Raw genomic sequence first — 17,679 nt, 5'->3', positions numbered from 1 at the left:
GAGCTAGTATGAGTAAGAGTATGCCAAGTCTACTATTTATAAATTTATTTATGCATCCTTTGTATATTTGTGTATTCATTGAGACCTTAATTTCTCAAGAAATTTATCTCTGTATATTATTTACTTGTCTGTAGTGGCTTCCCCTTTTGGACCAGTAAACTAAACATGTAATTGTTTAGAAACTCTGTGAACTTGCCAAAATATGAACTCATGCGCATGGAAGGGGCAGGAGTTCAGATTTCAATCTGGCCACTGAGGGCGGCACGTGCTGTCCTAAGCCGCTCTAGTCAAGTTGTTCATCTAAGTTGCTCTCCAGAGGCTGTTTTATTGGGAGAGAAAAGGGATCTGACTGCCAAGAGGGGGAATACTGTCTGTTGAGATGTATCAAGGCTTTAATAGGGAAAACAGACTATTCTTTTTTTTTTATTTTTCCTCCCCCTGTTTTGAGGGCCCCTAGAAGAGATTATAATCTGAGAAGTGGTAAGTCCCTGTGGGGCCAAACTTTCCCCCTCTGGGTCATGCTCTGCTGGTCTTACAACCCACTGTGCTGGACCACCAGCACTCCTTTTTATTTTCTGTCTTTGATATGGTAAACCATTTGCTAATTCCTGGGCCTTTTCCTTGTCTTCTGTCCTCCTGCTGTCCGCCATGCCAGGCAGCCCAATGCAGTCCCTTTCCACCTCCATTCTTCATGCAGTCCCTTTTGCAGCACGTAATTTGTTTAACCAGAGCCTCTGGTTTTCCTCCATCTCTAGCAGCAACGTGTTACATCCTACAATGCATGCAGCTAATGCTTTGCCTCAATCCACTCCTTTCTTACTGAGGTCTGCCAGCACCAAGAAGCTTGTGGCCACGACTTCAGCCTGCCCATGTTTCACAGGGGATAAGATATTTCAGTCTCCCCACATCTCTGGGCTCTTTCTGTTTTACTGCAAAGGGAAGAGAAAAGAAAGTGCCCAACACAAAATATTGTTTGACTTCAAAAGAAAAAAAAAAACAACAAAACAGCGTATTTAAATGACAGGCCAGATACATTGAGATATTTACCATAATACTTATTACTTGTTGTAATACAATTGTATACATTTTTAAAGTGTATTTAGTTCAGATGAAGTTAGAAAAAGTGCAGTTATAGCTCCTTACCTGGTTTGCCAAAGGAAATCTTCAGTATGGTGCACAATAAATACCTGGGTTTTCACTCTTTAGGGTGCCCAGAGAATAAAAGGAACAGTTTTCCAGGGAGGAGAAAGAGGAGAAGCAGAGGGAGGAACTGAAGTCCTTGTCCTAGACTTGCACTACCCCTCCCAACTTTGTGTGACACAACCTGAAAAGAGGCATCCACTGGGCAGCTGTAACCAGAATCTCAGTCTGTTTAACTGACACCAGAGGTGGAGACCACTTTTTCTCCCAGGATTTCTCTCTTAGTGTGATGAATCTGGTAAGTCTTGGCTCTGCCTTCTAACATAGGCCTGATGTCCCTTCAAATGAACTTACACCTGTGGCACAGTGGCAAATAAAATGTGGCTTCATTGTCCTACCAGGTAAGCCTTGCACCATCCCAGCTGTAGCTCATGGCTACCAGCAGCTATGTGGTGTCAGGATTTCTGTTTCGATCAAGTTTCTGGCTGCAAAATGCTGAAGTATGATGCTGACTTGGAGTTAGTCAGAGCAGGCAGTGAAGCAGAAACTGTGACATTTTTGAGCTGGGACCTGGAGAAGCTATATTTTTTGGCTTTTTTTGACGTTTCAAGGGCAGGCCATAATACAGAGCATTACAGCATCTTAGAGCCTGACAGTGCAGCTTCTTTGCCATAGACAATCCGGCACTCAGACAGTATTTCTCAGCATTCCCAAAGTCAGCAAACAAAACAAAAGCTGTTCTGTGAGCATGCAGAAGATGCGAGGGAGAAACGCAATGTGAACAGCACAGAAGAAAAGCTAAAGCTTTCCTCCACTCACCACATAATTTGGATAAGCAGGCGCAGTTACTGCAAGGAAACCACACTGTGAGGAGACCACTGCAGCTCCCTTCTGAAGGACACAGCAAGTTGTTCATCAGGTTGTTTTCTTCTTGTTTCTTGGATAATTACCAAAGGAAGCTGCACCCTATCTCCAACACTGCACAAACCTCTGTCACAGCTCAGTGCATGGTGTGGGTAAAGGCTGGTAGGCTGGCAAGCTTCATACAACAAGAGGGCTGGCTGGGGGAGGACAGTATGGCACAGGATGCTAGGGTGTCATTGCCATGTTCTTTGAAATGCCTTTTTGACACATTCTGGGAGGTAGCACAGCAGACACATATGGCACCTAGCACACTTCTGGTAGTGTGGCAGGAATCCAGAGGAGTTACGAACTACAGCTGAAGTGGGAGAGGTTGCCATTGCTTGTCTCAGAGACATGCATTAATGCGCTCAGGTCAAACCCTCTGGGTAAAATCTATGAGTAAAAAGAATCTCTGCAGGTGATTTTGTAATTCTTATATTAGTGATGTGCTATGTTTCATCTTGAACAACAGGTATTTCTTCTCAGACTAATTATGTCCTTCCCATGTGTCATAAGTCAGTCTTAGATTCAAACCCAGAAGGAGTCCTGGAGAATGCATGGCAGCACTTTTAGGGAAGCAGTAGGGAAATGATTCAATGGCACTTTCTTGGCTGGTGTCAGTTCCATTGATTTCATATGAAATATCTGAACATATTCTGCTCACAAGAGTAGCAAAAAAGGTAGTTGCTATTCCCTGCAGATGTACTGGGATGGTGGTGGAGGGCAGTCTAAATTGGAACCACAACCCAACCGTTTATCGAGCTACCAGTCTGTTACAAAGCACTCCAGCCTCTCCCCTGACAATATCTTCTGAAAGGAGACAGCTTTATGGGCACCTCTATCTTCCTCCTTAAGGTGTGGCATGAATTCAAAGAGCATCTGAAATCTGATACAGGACTTCTACTGGGACTCTGACAACCAGCCTGCTTTTACACCTCTTTGATGTACAGAAGTGCCCTGTTGGCACACTTCCTCTCCTTCTGCATCCCTGGCTTACAAACATATACAGGTCTGTGGTCTTCCAAGGAGCATCCTACCAAGATGTCAGTGCATGTGTTATCTGCCTGCTATTAGTATTAATTCCCATCTTCCAATTCTGCATTGCTGTTGATTGATTGTGTGCTGGCTGGCTGACTCTAACAGATAGCTTGTTCACTGTCTTTAATTGATTGCATCATGATTTGCCCAGTATCCTAAGCTACTAGCAGGTTGCTGTTAATTGCCATTTGCTTATTTCACATCACTATTTATTGCCATCTTTCAGGTTTTAACAACTTCAAGTCTTGTACTCCTGTGTATCTTAGAAGGAGTCAACTGCTCTTCAATCTAAGCCCTCAAAAACAGTCGGTGTTTTGAAATTATCACAGTACAGACAATCCTTTACAGGAGCACAGATAGCAAGGTGTGAAAAAATGATGATCTGGAATCAAAGGCAGGGAAGCTCTTTGAGATGTGTCGATAAGAAGTGTGATATAGATGCTGCGTTAAAACGATTGGCAGATTTCTATCTAAGCTGTTCCTCCTCCTGGATGTATTCCTCTTTCAGTGTGAGTATTTCCTCATCCACACAGTCCCTGCGACTGTGATGGAGCATTCCCAGGCCACGTTTTGACCAGAGGTACGCAGGTATGGTTGACTTCCTGTTCACATTCCCTTCTCTGAAGCGAGAAAGGTCCAGGCGGTAGTCCCTGCCTTGTGTAGCATGGCAGCTGGGCAGACCCCACACACAGTGTCAGTGAGACAGGTTCAAACACATTTTGCTCCTCCTTTAGATCTGAGATGAAAACAGAGCAGATCGAGATCTACTTCCACTGATCCAAATGTTGATGCTGATGTGGGTGGCTACTGGCCCTGCAGAGTCAACCCAGCTGGCAGGCTGGCACATTGCTGGTGAATCTGGCGGTCATCTCTCTGTGAGCAGCAGGCAAAGAGTAATGAGGGAACCAAAAGCCTGTCTTTAAAGCTGAGCTCAGAAGACACTAAGACTCAAATTTTGGTTTTGGACTCTTCATTCTGACACAGCTTGATCAAAACACAAGTCTTCACTCTTATTATTTGACATTAGGGAGGAGACACAAAGTTCTGCAGCAAGGACAGGTGCAATAGAAAGGTGCTTTAAAGTAAGTTTCCTTTGTCTCCATTTTTATATTCATTTAACTGAAGATCTTCCCTTCCCTTCCCTTCCCTTCCCTTCCCTTCCCTTCCCTTCCCTTCCCTTCCCTTCCCTTCCCTTCCCTTCCCTTCCCTTCCCTTCCCTTCCCTTCCCTTCCCTTCCCTTCCCTTCCCTTCCCTTCCCTTCCCTTCCCTTCCCTTCCCTTCCCTTCCCTTCCCTTCCCTTCCCTTCCCTTCCCTTCCCTTCCCTTCCCTTCCCTTCCCTTCCCTTCCCTTCCCTTCCCTTCCCTTCCCTTCCCTTCCCTTCCCTTCCCTTCCCTTCCCTTTCATTTGCAAGCAAACAGTCAGAAATCAAGTTTTGATCAAAAGAGAAGACCTATCCACCTATAAACAAATAATAGTTTGTGGATGCTGATATTTGACAGTTGTCTTTCAGTAGGTGCTCAGATAAAGTAAGTGCCATGCCAGCTACCCGCTATAAAACAGTTGCACATAGGAAGATGTGACACAGTTGGTTTTGATGGTTTCCCCTGTGGTTTTCACTTCCCTTTCTGGTTTCTGGTGAAAGTGATGCAACTGTGATTTCTCTCATTTCCTCCCTCTTCAGAATTTGTGAAAGTATCCTGTCTGTCCTTCTTTTTATATCAGCATTTTCATTTTCCTGTCAATTCTGAAGCAAATCCAGTTGCTTGAAAGGATTAAGGCTAAAATGAAACATTCCTCTCAATCGGCATTTTACACATAAAATCACAGAGTTACAGAGCAGTTGAGGATAGAAGGGAACTCTGGGAACCTTCTGTTTCACCCCTCCTGCCCAAAGCAGCTAACATATGGGGGCAAAAAGTAGCAGTGTGCTCTGCCTGTCACTTCAGTGAAATGCATGCAGCGATCTCTGTAAAATGCTAACACATTTCCAGTAGATCTAATGAACAGTCCTTGCTTAGATATTTTGGAATGCAGATGGCATTTGGAATTCATAAAACAAGCCAGAAGCCCTCTCCTTGTGTTCATCCCAGAGATTCGCAATAAAGATATAAAATCAAATGAATGATCATATACTCACTCAAAATTACAAGCTATTGATATAATAGCATGCCAATGCTAAAATACTGAGCAATTTTTGTAAGCAGAGTGCAGTGAGTTACTTGTGTGCTCCCAAGCCCTTGGCTATGTGAAGAATTCCCTCTTTTCATAGTTTCCTGAACAGCTTATTTATTCTACACATAGGAGATGCACACACACTGTCAACTTTTTGACAGGAGTAAGCACAGTGACATTTTCTAGAAAATGTGCAAAGCTGCATCCAGTGTTTCTCTGTTGGGATACGTGGCAGAAGCACGCTGACATCGAGCACTGCCTTATTCAGCATGTGCTCTGTTTGCGTCCTAGTTTGAGTCACTCACCTTTTCCACGCTCTCTGTAGGCAACCAAGTCCATAAGCTTAGCATGCAGGGGAACAGGCATTGCAGCAGCCCAGTTTTAGGCACCTGAACTCTCTGTTGGATGCTGGACAGCTAAAAGCAAATCCTTACTAATTTTGGTTTTCTCAAGGCATCCCATTGTGAGTGGCAGCAGCAGAGGGACAGTTTCATGAGCAACTTGGGCATTGGCATGAGAACAGGACAGCAGAGGCAGTGAGGAAGAGACTCAACGAGGCACATCATGCTAAGCAGCACAGCTAAACCCATCCATCTCTGCCTGTCCCCAGTGATTTCAGTGCCACATCATAGAGCACATGGACAGGCAGCTGAGATCTTAGCTTCAGCCACTCGTGATGTTGGCACATCCTGACTCTCTGCAGCTTAGCTTCAGTTTCAGTCTGTTTCCAAGTGTTTTGTGCTAAACAAAACCAATCTTCAGCTTAATGTAGAACATTTTATGGGAGCATACTAAGTTAGAGCTTTTTGTTGCACTTGATCAGCTTTAAAACACTAACTAAACTCAACCAGCACAGTTCAGTAGGTGGTTAAGGCAGAAGAAATTGGACAGTGATCAGGAAGAAGCATTTGGGAAATGTGGTCAGGTGTTTAGGTTGACCAGTTGATAGTCTCATAGGGCTTGAGTGTTGCAAGATGTGAAATTCAGTATCTACTTCAGTAATTAATTCAAAAGCTTAAAAGATAAAAATAAAATACTTTTAATATCCAACTATTACTTATTTAGAATTAAACACAACTGTTATACCAAAGTCAGATGAGTCTCAGAATTATGTGGGAATTTAGTCAAATTACTTCAAAAATAATCAGCCCCTCTGCATTTTCAAAGAATCTAAGAGGAGAGATGTCCTTTGCTTAGAAAGCACAACTGAGGAATTTAACTAAAGTCTGTCAAATTGTTATTGAAAATGTTAACCTTCTTTGTTCTGTCATAAAACTGTCATCATCAATCTCACTGATTCAGGGATGATTATTAAGGTTTTCTTCTTAGAATTATGTTCTTAAACAGGTGAGCACTTAATCAGACAGCTTGCTATTGAAAATATTGGCAAACTCAAAAATCTATTTGTTACCTTTCCCTGCCTCTATCCTCAGCGATGTTTATTGATTTGATAAGTTTCAAAACTATATTTACCTTTACAATTTAGAATTGTAGATTATAACTTGGTTCTTGTCAGACTTATAAACACACAATATAGTCTGGAAAACAATCTTATAGAACAATGTTTGAACAGTAAAGACTTATCCAGATTGACTCTACATATGCATATGTGTTCATATGCATGCATTTGAGTGCGGGCTTTCATGCCTCAAATTAAGGAACATAAAAAGAATGAGTTGTTTCACAGCATTAAAGAATAGAAAAGAAAAAAAAAAAAAAAGAACAATAAATTTCTGAAGATAGTTGGAGTCTGAAAACACTGCAGCTCTTTTGGGCTTCTGGGTCCTAACACAAAGTGAGACGTAGGATTGCAGCCAATAAACCAGATGGAGATCTGCTGGACATCACATCTCTTGAACAGACTTTTTTTCAGTTCAAGATGACTGGTCACATGCTGCTGGGGTGTGCTTTTTAGTGCCGTGACTTTCCTCTGCCCAAGGTGGATGTTCACAGAGATTTTGGAACATCAGTTTTCCATGTCTTTTTTTAGGGCTGGTTATTTTTATCTTCCAGAACATCTCTTCAAAATCTTTGGACAAATCTTTCCATCTGAAAGTTAGGCAAGTTATCATAAACTTTCAGCCTTACTCCCTAACCAACATCAGCTTCTAAGAATCCTGCTTTGAAAAATACTTCAATATAGTCTGTGTTTTGCTTCTCACAGTGCCTCCCTACTCCAAATTTATACAAAATCCATAGAAAGAAAACCATTTTTGAGGAAACTGGCATGGTCTTATCCAGATGAATGGACTTGAGATAACATTGTGTCACCAATGTAGAGAAAGTTCAGCATAAAAATAAAAGTCACTACTTTAAAAGAAACCATTATAAATGTTAGTTACTAAACATTTACTGATCAGCACTATTTTGCATGGTTATTCTAGAAGACAAATTTCATTATGGTGAGTTTTTTTCTCAGAAACAGCTGATTCATAGTATTTCCCTAGCACACAAATGGGCTCCAAGTCAAGTTGTTTGTCAACTGGAAATATCATCTTGCAAGGGAAAAGCTGTTTTAAAATCAATCAGGAGTGAAATTCATATAAAGCAATAAATGGTATATCAAGTTTGCATTTCTTAAATTGCTCTTCCCTTGCAGGAAATCTGGGTTTTACAGATCCCTATTGTTGATGACCAGGAATTGCTGCCATATGTAGTGAATGCTGCCAAGAACTACAGTCCAGAGATGGTTTCAAAGCTGTAATACCAGTGTTTTGATGGAAGCATTCCCTTGTAATCACTTAGAAACTTGCTTCGTTATTTTTCTACATGTTTTACCCTGCATTTCTTTTCTGCACAAATTCTCATCCTTCTGTCTCTTTTAATTTTCTGTTCATTACATTCACATTTATTATTTCCCTGATCTTTTCCAGTTCCAGTTGCCCTTCCTACTCTGCTCTACACAGGAAGGCTTGGGGAGCATATATTTGGTACTGAGATTTCTGGTACCCCAGGGCCCGTGACCACAGTCACAATGGAGAGAAGTTTGGGCTGATGGGCCGCTGCTGTAGCTGGTCATCATAGCTCTGTGTGCGGCCACAGCTGGCTGCATTCCCATAACCGTATGGCTTGTTGCCATAACAGTACAGAGGGAACACGAGTATTGTACAAGGACCCACCTTGATTTATAGTTGCAGTGGCACTGTGACTGGCATTCATAAGGAATGAGCACACTTACGGTCATTCAGTTGCATCCACTTACATTAATCTCATGACAAACACTGGAGTGTGAAATGTGTACTCATGCATTTTAGTTATATAGCTACATGCATCTGAGCTATAGCTAGATGTCAAAATTCTTACGTATTCATGTTTTCACACTGGCTTTGCACTGTGGCTACAAAAGAGCCTTTAAAAGCTTACCAGAACTCCAGCTAGTGTAAATCAACCTAGCTCCACTGAAATATTTTGCCTTGACATTGGTGTGAATATATTTCAGACCTGAATGACATAAGCTACACTTACCTCTGAATGCAAAAACATCACAAAAAAAAACTAATGTATTTCTGTACCAAAACAAGCTTAGGTGAAAGCAAACCAATGGGTCTATCTTCCATGGGACTGCCAATTTTTTTGTTTAAGAGACATGAGTGACATCTGACATTTGCCATGGAAATCAAACATACAATTATTAAAATTGACACTCTCTTGCCAAAGATTTTTTTCCAGTTCTCATCCATACAACTTAGGTTTTGCTTGTCTGATTGCTAGAATCAGGGTATTATGTACTGGTAGAGTAATAATTTTTATTGAATTTAGTAACATAATAGGCTGATTTTTTCCAGTCTAGAGGATAGGGTAATTTGTATTGAATCTGCATGGTTTCTCTTTAAAGCCCTTTGAAGAATACACATGCTTTTTGTAGGGAACCATAAAGTAGATTTAAGCTGATACTGCCACTATGTAGAAGGCAAATTGCCAGCACTGCTGACATCCATGAGTACATAATCTCAGTAACCCTTAAAATTCCCTCAGAGTTCTGCAATCTATTCCTTCTGCATTCCTTGGCTGCTAACTCCTCTTCCAGACATCCTTCAGCACTTATCTATCAGGCACAGCCTGAACTTTCAGGATCTCATCTTTGCCTGGTGCCTAAATAGGAACTTTTTCCTTTAGCTTGAACACAACTTGTGCCAGGCTGTTACTGAGTAAGTCACAACAGAGAGGTGGAGTCCTGTCTGTAGGTGGTTGATCCAAGAATGGTGCAAATGGAGATGCTGCCATTCAGATCCAAGCTCTTCCTTGTCAACCTCCTGCTTTAACAGATCTGTCTATAATGAGACTCTTCACCTTGAGTACTATGCCTCAGAAACAGATTGTAAATGTGGAGACCCTCATGCACAGCGCTTTCAAGGAGAATCTGGCAGCAGACAAGCAGGTGGCATGCAGAGGCTGGTGCTGCTGCTGGGTGCAGAAGATGTACTTGCACCTTCCCTCCCTTCCACTTGTTCTAAAGTTCCTCAGACACGGTGAGCCATTTGGAGCAGCTCTTGCCTGAGTCTGTGGACAGATCTAGGGTACGTGACAGGGCTTCAGCCCAGGGTGGCAACCACAGGTTCTGCACAGTGACAGCTCAGAATAGCTGCGTTTACAAATACCTCTTACAAGTCAGAGTCAAAAGCTGCATGACAAGTACCTACCAGAGATGCAGTGGTGAGTAGGTAAGGAGGAGAATGAGGAACCAGCAGCCTGCTTTCTCTTCCTGCTTCATTGATTCACTCCATTTCTGCATCCTCCTGCGTCTGTACAATGGGAGTTCCTATGCTCACTCGCAGTTATGATTAATTTTCATGCCCTAATTTTCATAAGCAACTATTAGGTTTGTTCATGATTTTGAAAAGCTTTGGAAAGGAGAAAGACTGAAATCATGGTCTGACTTCTTCCTCGGCTCAGGAGAGACTCAACAGTCAGTGGATATTGAGTCTTCCCATCTGGCAGGCTTACACCTCACTCTTTGAGGTATAGTAGTTTCAAAAAACGAGGCAAACCCACAGGTTTGGCATGTCAGAGAAGAGGAGCATTCCCACAAGGGAACTTGTCTGCCCAAGTAGGATATTCAAATTTTGTCAGACAGGATCTCTCTGCAAGGTAGAGAAGTTTCCTTCTGTCCTGTCTTAGGAACAGTGCAGGCATTTAGTTTAGGAAAATCGCTTCATTAAATACTTACGCATAGGAATAAGCCAGGTGCCAAAGCTTGGTGGATTAAAACACCCCTGTAAAAACATCAAGTGATTGAGGAGGGACCGCAGCACGGCTCTTAGGACAAAGAGTTGTGTTCTCTCCCTTTTCTGACTTCATGTGTATGTTTCCTGGGTTGACTAAGAACAAGTTCATCAGAACCCCAAGCTGAAGTGCCCCTCTATAAGGGCCCTCTCTTTCTTTTTCAACAGAGAAACCACAGTGAGTGCAGTTTGTCTGTGCTAAAGGCAACCCTGGCAAACATCTCCTTATCAGCTGGAGAAATCCTTGAACAACCAAATTACAGCCTGACTTCACATAATAACATCAGGAAAGATATGTAAGCACATGTGTAACTTAGCATGAACTGTTTTACTTTCTTACTTAAGCAGGAGCTTAACAATAATTTAAGTGCTTTCCAGAATGAGAAGAGAGAAGAAAAAAAAAAAGAGAGAAAAAAAAAAAAAGGGCAAGGAAAGAAGAAGAAAAGAGAAAGAAACAGAAGGAGGAGAAAGGAAGACCAGAAAAATGGAAAAGGAAGAATGGGAAGAGAGATTTCTAAAACTGACAACCTTTTTTTTTGTTCTGCTCTTGTTCCTTCTCTGCATCTATCACATGTTCAATGCTGCTTTTGTTTTATCAGTATTCAGAAAGTATACCAAATCCCTTTGCAAAAAGTCTTGAAGCACAGATGTGTTCAGTTTTGCTCTTGTCATAGTCAATAAGAAATCCATTTACATCAGCGACTAAGGATCTTGGCTTTGCTTAGGAAACACCAAATCAGCAGCGAGAAGGTCATTTTAACATGTTAGCCTGGGCTCTTTGTTTCTTAATTCATTTTAGGTCTGGTATAATTTTGTTTTTTCTAGCACTGGTGTGAAACTTGGAATAACCCTTTTCAGTCTTCTGTGCTGTTAACCCAGAAGGTTGTTGAACAGGTAGCACAGCCAAGCTGGGCAGCTGCAGTCTCCCTAAGATGCTGTTTAAGGAAAATAATTATATTAAAAAGGAATAAGAGTTTCTTAAGACCCTTTTTTTTCTCTCTGCTTTGTCTAATGGAGCTCTCTGAGCTCATTTGCCTATGACAGTATTAAATTATTATTTTCTTTAAAGCTGTCTCAATGTATTATTCTTGCTGAAAGGATGAGGGCTACGACACTGGTGTTTCTGCTTTCCAGGGACAAATGCAAATAAGTAGGAGTTTGAAAGATCTTGTAAATATTTTTGAAAGCATCTTTTAATATCACTGGATGTTTTTTTACCTTTCATAAAGTGTACGTAATGTAATTTGTTCGGAGTCAGAAATCACAGATCTGACCAGTGAGCAAAGATACGTACTGCAGGAATTATTAACACTGACAGTATTCTCTGCCCTTCAGTAGCACTTGCATTGTTTTTAACAAGAACATATAATCCTTAACAAATGAAGAGTTATCATGTATGTATACAGTCTCAAGAGTCATTACAAGCAATTTATGATCCACTGAAAAACACCACCACTGCGTTCCTTAAGGATGTATTAGCACCTTCCCCAAAGCAATCCATCAGATTATTAGGACTGAGATTTATATCATCCTTAATGTGACATCACTTCTTGGCCTAAGAACATGACATAGAAAAAAAAGTAGTATTAAGTAGACATATTTATTTATGTATAGAGAGATTTGTGTTCAGAAGCTCCATTTGCTTCCAGACTTCAAAAAGCCCTGTTGTAAGGAACTAAATTAGCTGTACTACTGCAGATAGAATTAAAATAGTTCCTCCTTAAACTATTTTACCTTTGTTATCAAGATGTTTGTCTAGAAAGACAGCTACTGTGTGCATGAGAGAACGTTCCCTTAGTTATTTACTTTTTAATAAGTCCAATAATGCAGTGTACTCTGACTTGAAAAAACACAGTACAGCCAAGCATTTTACTGGATGCTAGAATCTCCTTTAGAAAACTTAGGATACATTTGCAAGTGCAGTAAAGGGCCTTGGTATTTCCTTCTAAGCCAGAAAAACCATGTTACACAGAGAGAAGGAGTTATCTGTTTAGCTAACTAAAACAAGGAAGATAAAGTGGCATCATCATAAAACAGCAGGTAAGCTACAAATGTATTAAAAAGGAGAAAATATTAAATTCCAAAGGGCTAGTGAATGGAACAGCAAAAAGCATGACAAGAGCTAGTGTCTGGAAGGTGAATTTAAACACATGCAACACGACACACATTTAGCAGCAAGGATGATGAACTGTCAGGATAACCCCTGCAAGGCCCTTTATCCTCGGTCTCATCACCTGCAGTTCAAGCCTTTTTGAAAGATGAGATTTCACCTAGTGCAGATCCCTGAATTAATTCAAAGAACAGCTGAATACTATGGTTTCTGTTAGACCAGCCAGTAGAGATCTCCTGTACATTTTGCCTCACAGTCTATTAGTGTATAGATGAGTCTCTCCATTACTCCTTCCATACCAGGGCCTTTGGATCACCGCTCATATCTGGAGTAGGGCGTTTTCTGTACTGTCTCCTTAGCAGGTGATATTTCTTTTGACTATTGCCAATTGAAAGCTATAATAGGAAGGAGCTGTAATCTCACCATGCCATTGTATCCTGTGATGATAACTGATAGTCAGATTAGTGTCAGTAACTGCAAAGAAATCCAGAGCAGGGTGAACATTTCAAAGCACTCTACTCAAGCAGAGATGCCTGGGCCTTGGGAAGCCCACCCTAGGTTTAAGGTGCTGCTGGTGATGTAACTGGAGGCCTAGAATGCTTACTTCTTGACTCTGTAATGTGCTTTGTAACACTTGCTCACTCAAAGCGTCTGCAAACAAACAGCATAAAGTGCATGCAGGTGGGCCCAGGGTGGCTGATCTCCATCATGACTTAGAAGCAGGGCTTAGAAAGTAGAATGCAAGAGCCATGAACGTACTGTAAAGAGTCCAATGGAGGACCACCAAGATTATAAAAGGACTGGAGTACCTATCCTATGAGAAGATGGAGCTGAGAGTTTTCAGTCTGAAGAAGAGGAGGCTCTGAGGGGATTGCATCAATGTGTATAAATATGAGGCAAGGGGTGCAAAGAGAATAGAGCCAGGCTCTTTATAGTGGTGCCCTTTGCCAGGACAAGAGCCAATGGCCACAAACTGGAATACAGGAGGCTCTGTCTAAACATCAGGAAGCACTTCTGTGCTGGTGCAAGCTGCCCGCAGAGGCTGTGGAGTCTCCTTCCTTGGATCTTCAGAAGCTGCCCCTGGACATGGTCCTGCACACCCTGCTCTGGGTGTCCTGCCTGGAGCAGAGCTGGACCCAATAGCCCCAGAAGCCCCTTCCAATCTCTGCCACTCTGTGCACCTATAATTCTGTGAGGCAGAGAGTACCTGCAGTCTCACAGCACCACTCAGTGTGGAAGCAGCACCCACCAACTCCGGGAATGTGTCACACAGAGTAGTTAATATCCACCCACTGTGATCCCTTCAGATAGGGTGATTTTTTTTTGCACAGCTTTCCTATTGAATTCTCATATTCAGAGAAGTACTGCTGGGAGACAAAGGACACACTTTCATGCCTTGTGGTCTACATTTGTAAGTGAGGACTTAAAGGTGCCTTTGATGACTGGGAGTTTACAGCACTTTGGAAAACAGGTCACTAATCTAGGTGCCTATTTCTGTGCATATGTTTCTAACTTTAGTCAGAAAAAGGGAAAGCGGTGATACTCCTGTTTTGGAATGTAGAAGTAATGTGATTCAGGATATCCTTTGCCCAGAGAGCTGTCCTCCATAATCTTCGTCTTAATGACTTCTAATTCTTCCCTTCTCATTTGCTTGACCTGCAAATGTGCTGGATCCAGTGCTGGATCTGGAAAATCTTCTGTATTTATATGCCTTGGAAACAGTACTTTGTTCAAGACAAATCTGCTTCTGGTTTGTTTGTTTTTTTGTTTGGCAACCACTAAGTACTATTCTACAATGTGAGCACAACAGTTTGTAAGCAGAAATTTTACATTTAGAAGAACTGCATACAGGAGTGTTTGTCTAAGAGGTGCTGACCCTGAAGGTGCTTATAAGGTAGAACACACCACGTTTGAGATTTGCTTAACTAGATCCCACAGTGCTTGTTGGGTAACAGTAAGGAAGAGCACATATTTCTTAAATTACCTGTGAGGCTGTATATTGTGCATGACAGGTTAATTAACAGGTTCTAGCTGCCATTGTGTCAACCTTCCTGTACTGCCACGAGATGGTCTGATTTTTCTATTCACTGTTGTACTAAATTGCTCTCCTGGGAGAAAATGATCCAGCCAAGGATACAAAATGCTGATGATTATTGTACCAGGTAGTCACATTTGCTTTCCAGTAGGTTTTAATATTTATCACGTGGTGATGGCCCGAGTGTTTCAAGAATGCTAAATGCTGCACACGCACACGATGAGAAGACAACCCCTGCCTCAAAGCAACACACATACTGCAACGTGATAAGGAGGAAAGACAATAATGACCAGACAGAAAGTGGAAAGGTATGAAAAACAAGGCTTCTGGTTAGAGCAACAAGCAGAGGCTGCAGAATGCAAGGTACCTTACCATAGGGCTAGTAGGTCACAAGCTTTATGACCAGTGAGTTTAGAAGGATCCAAAGGAATTACCTCTGTGATTTTGGCTTGGTCCCCTCCCGCAGTCAAGGAGTGGCACGGGATGAAAGGTGAGGGTGTTAGAGGAAAAAATGCACAGCTTCCTTTTAAAGGTTGGTCTCACAGAGAAGAGTCAGGGCTCAGTTATTTCAGAGTGTAATTACCCAATACTCCTGTGCTGGCAGATGCAGTGCTAAGAGCAGACACCCAAGCTAGGAGGTGAGACAGCAGAGAATTTGATATGTGCGAATTTAGCCAACTAAAAAGGAAGTGCTTTCAGATGTAGCCTGAGAATCTCTATGTCATGTTCTGGAATGTAAAATAAGCTTTCTAATGTGCTTCCCCCCCCCGCCCCCCAGCTACTCCCTTCTACACCCTGTTGGGCTGGGCTGAGCTGTGACGTCTCGGAAGTGAAGAGCAAGTGCTTCATTGAGCTTATTGCAGTGGGTTTAATGGAAATGGAGGGACTCCCTGTATAAATGTGATATATAACATCTTATACAAAATGCCATCATCGGCTAAAGCAAGGTATGGGCTTTGAAGTGAAGCCCATGACACAATCAGAACATGGAAGATTTGAAGAAGTTGGGGAATGGTGGCTGTGTTCTCAAGGAGGGATTGACTTCAGCTCTTCGCAGCCATCTGGAAAAGAGAAGGCTCCAGGGGGACCTTGCAGCGGCCTCCAATACCTGAAGGCGGCCTACAGGAAAGCTGGGAAGGGACCTTTTTTATACGAACAGGTAGCAACAGGATGAGGGAAAATGGCTTTAAACTGGAAGAAGGTAGGTTTAGACTAGATAATAGGAAGACATTCTTTACTGTGAGGGTGGTGAGACACTGGAACAGGTTGCCCAGAGAGACTGTGGATGCCACCTCCCTGGAGGCATTCAAAGCTAGCTGGATGGCACTTTGAATAACCTGGTCTCCCTATAGCAGGGAGGTTGGAACTAGATGATCTTAAAGGTCCCTTCCAACCCACATCAGTCTCTGATTCTGCAATCTAAAAGGTAGCATAAGGACATGAATTATAAGCTGATTAACCCTGTCACAAGGCAGCAATCTGAATCCTTCTGGAAATATTTGCTACTCTCCACTACCCTTAGAGGCAGTCTACACTAACACTCATTTTTTGATTTTTAAACAATTCAGGTTAGATAAAAGAAATCTCACTGCAGGTTTCTACAGAAGGCCTTCTGGATGCTTTCTGTTGCTTTTTACTCTTACGTACAAGCCTGTTCCTATCCCATGCTTGTTCCGGCCAAAGACCTCGAGAATGAGAAAGCATTACTAAGGAAAACTTGCTGAGAGAAGATTGCTGTGTTTTTGTTTGTTTGTTTGTTTGTTTTTTGTTTTGTTTTGTTGTTGTTTTTTTTTTGCTGAGCGGGCATTTTCTTTTCACAGGCTTACACCAAAGTTTTCACTCATAAGCTTCCTGAAGTATTTTCTTTTGAGGCTGCAGTTCTCTATGTACAGGACTTATGCATGCTCTGCAACCAAGAAGAACAGCAATTTGTTGGAGCCAATGATTATCCATTACATTCTTAGCTCAGTGGCAAGGTATATTTAAGTGAAAACCCACTCAGTACTTTTAGATTAGTTCCAAAAGAGTTAAATAAATATAAAAAGCCAATGACTCCATACATGCTAACTCAAATTGTTTCCAAATTAACCTTTCTGATTGAAAAAAAAAAAAAGCTTAGATTTGGCCAAATGACTTCTGCTCCTGAAATGTATGTTATAAACATACGTGAGTGTAAAAACATTACAATTTAAATGTTCTATGCAATGTATGCTTTGAATGGTGTTGTTTTTTAAGTCAAGTAATTACAGGGTGGAGAGAATGCATGGCCAGTGGTGGTGGGTTAATTACAAGACCAAACACCCACTATATCTTGCTGAAAGAGCCTTGCAACGATTATACATTGTTGTAACTAATAGCCTAGTTTGGGCTATTGATTGGAGAGCTATCCTCAATTTAAAAGAAATGTGCAACTTGTACCTCAGCGATTTACCATTTATATAAATAATGCTGTATATCACAGGGAGGGGAGCTTAGTTTCCGGAAATGGGGTTTATTTACGTGCTCCGCATTTACATGGTCCACTTGACAACTTTACATAGACTTTTCTATTTCTTTCCCCTCTTATAGTCAGACAGTTTCCAGTCCTTTTTCAGGACACAGCAGTTCGGTTGAAAATACTTCAAAATAGAGATCTCTTATTAAAACAAACAAAACAAGAAAACCCCACAAAACCAACAACAACAATAAAACCTAGTAAAAAAACTTCTGTTGTACCTACATCTTTTCCAAATGTTAACAGATTGCATTTCAAATTATATGAGACAAGGTCAGAAGAGATCACCTCCTAATCTAATGTGTACACCAGCCACTAAATTTGTCCTAATCACTTCTGTGTTGAGAACATCACTCTGTGGGTAAAAATCATTTTCCAGGAAAGTTTTCAGTATCAATCTGAAGGTACCAGGAGGATTCCAGTACTGGACGACACTGATAGCAAACATCTCACTGGGGCCTGATCCTCTGTGTGTGAGAGACTCGCATGTGCTTCTCATTTCCAAGACTGGTTCAGCTGAATACAGACAGACATCTTGCTGAAATCAGTGTGAATATTCACATGC

This window comes from Tetrao urogallus (assembly GCF_951394365.1).
Source record: "Tetrao urogallus genome assembly, chromosome: 2".
In the NCBI taxonomy this organism is placed as follows: Eukaryota; Metazoa; Chordata; class Aves; order Galliformes; family Phasianidae; genus Tetrao; species Tetrao urogallus.
The sequence above is the reverse complement of the archived record's forward strand: the minus strand, read 5'-3'. Positions refer to the sequence as shown.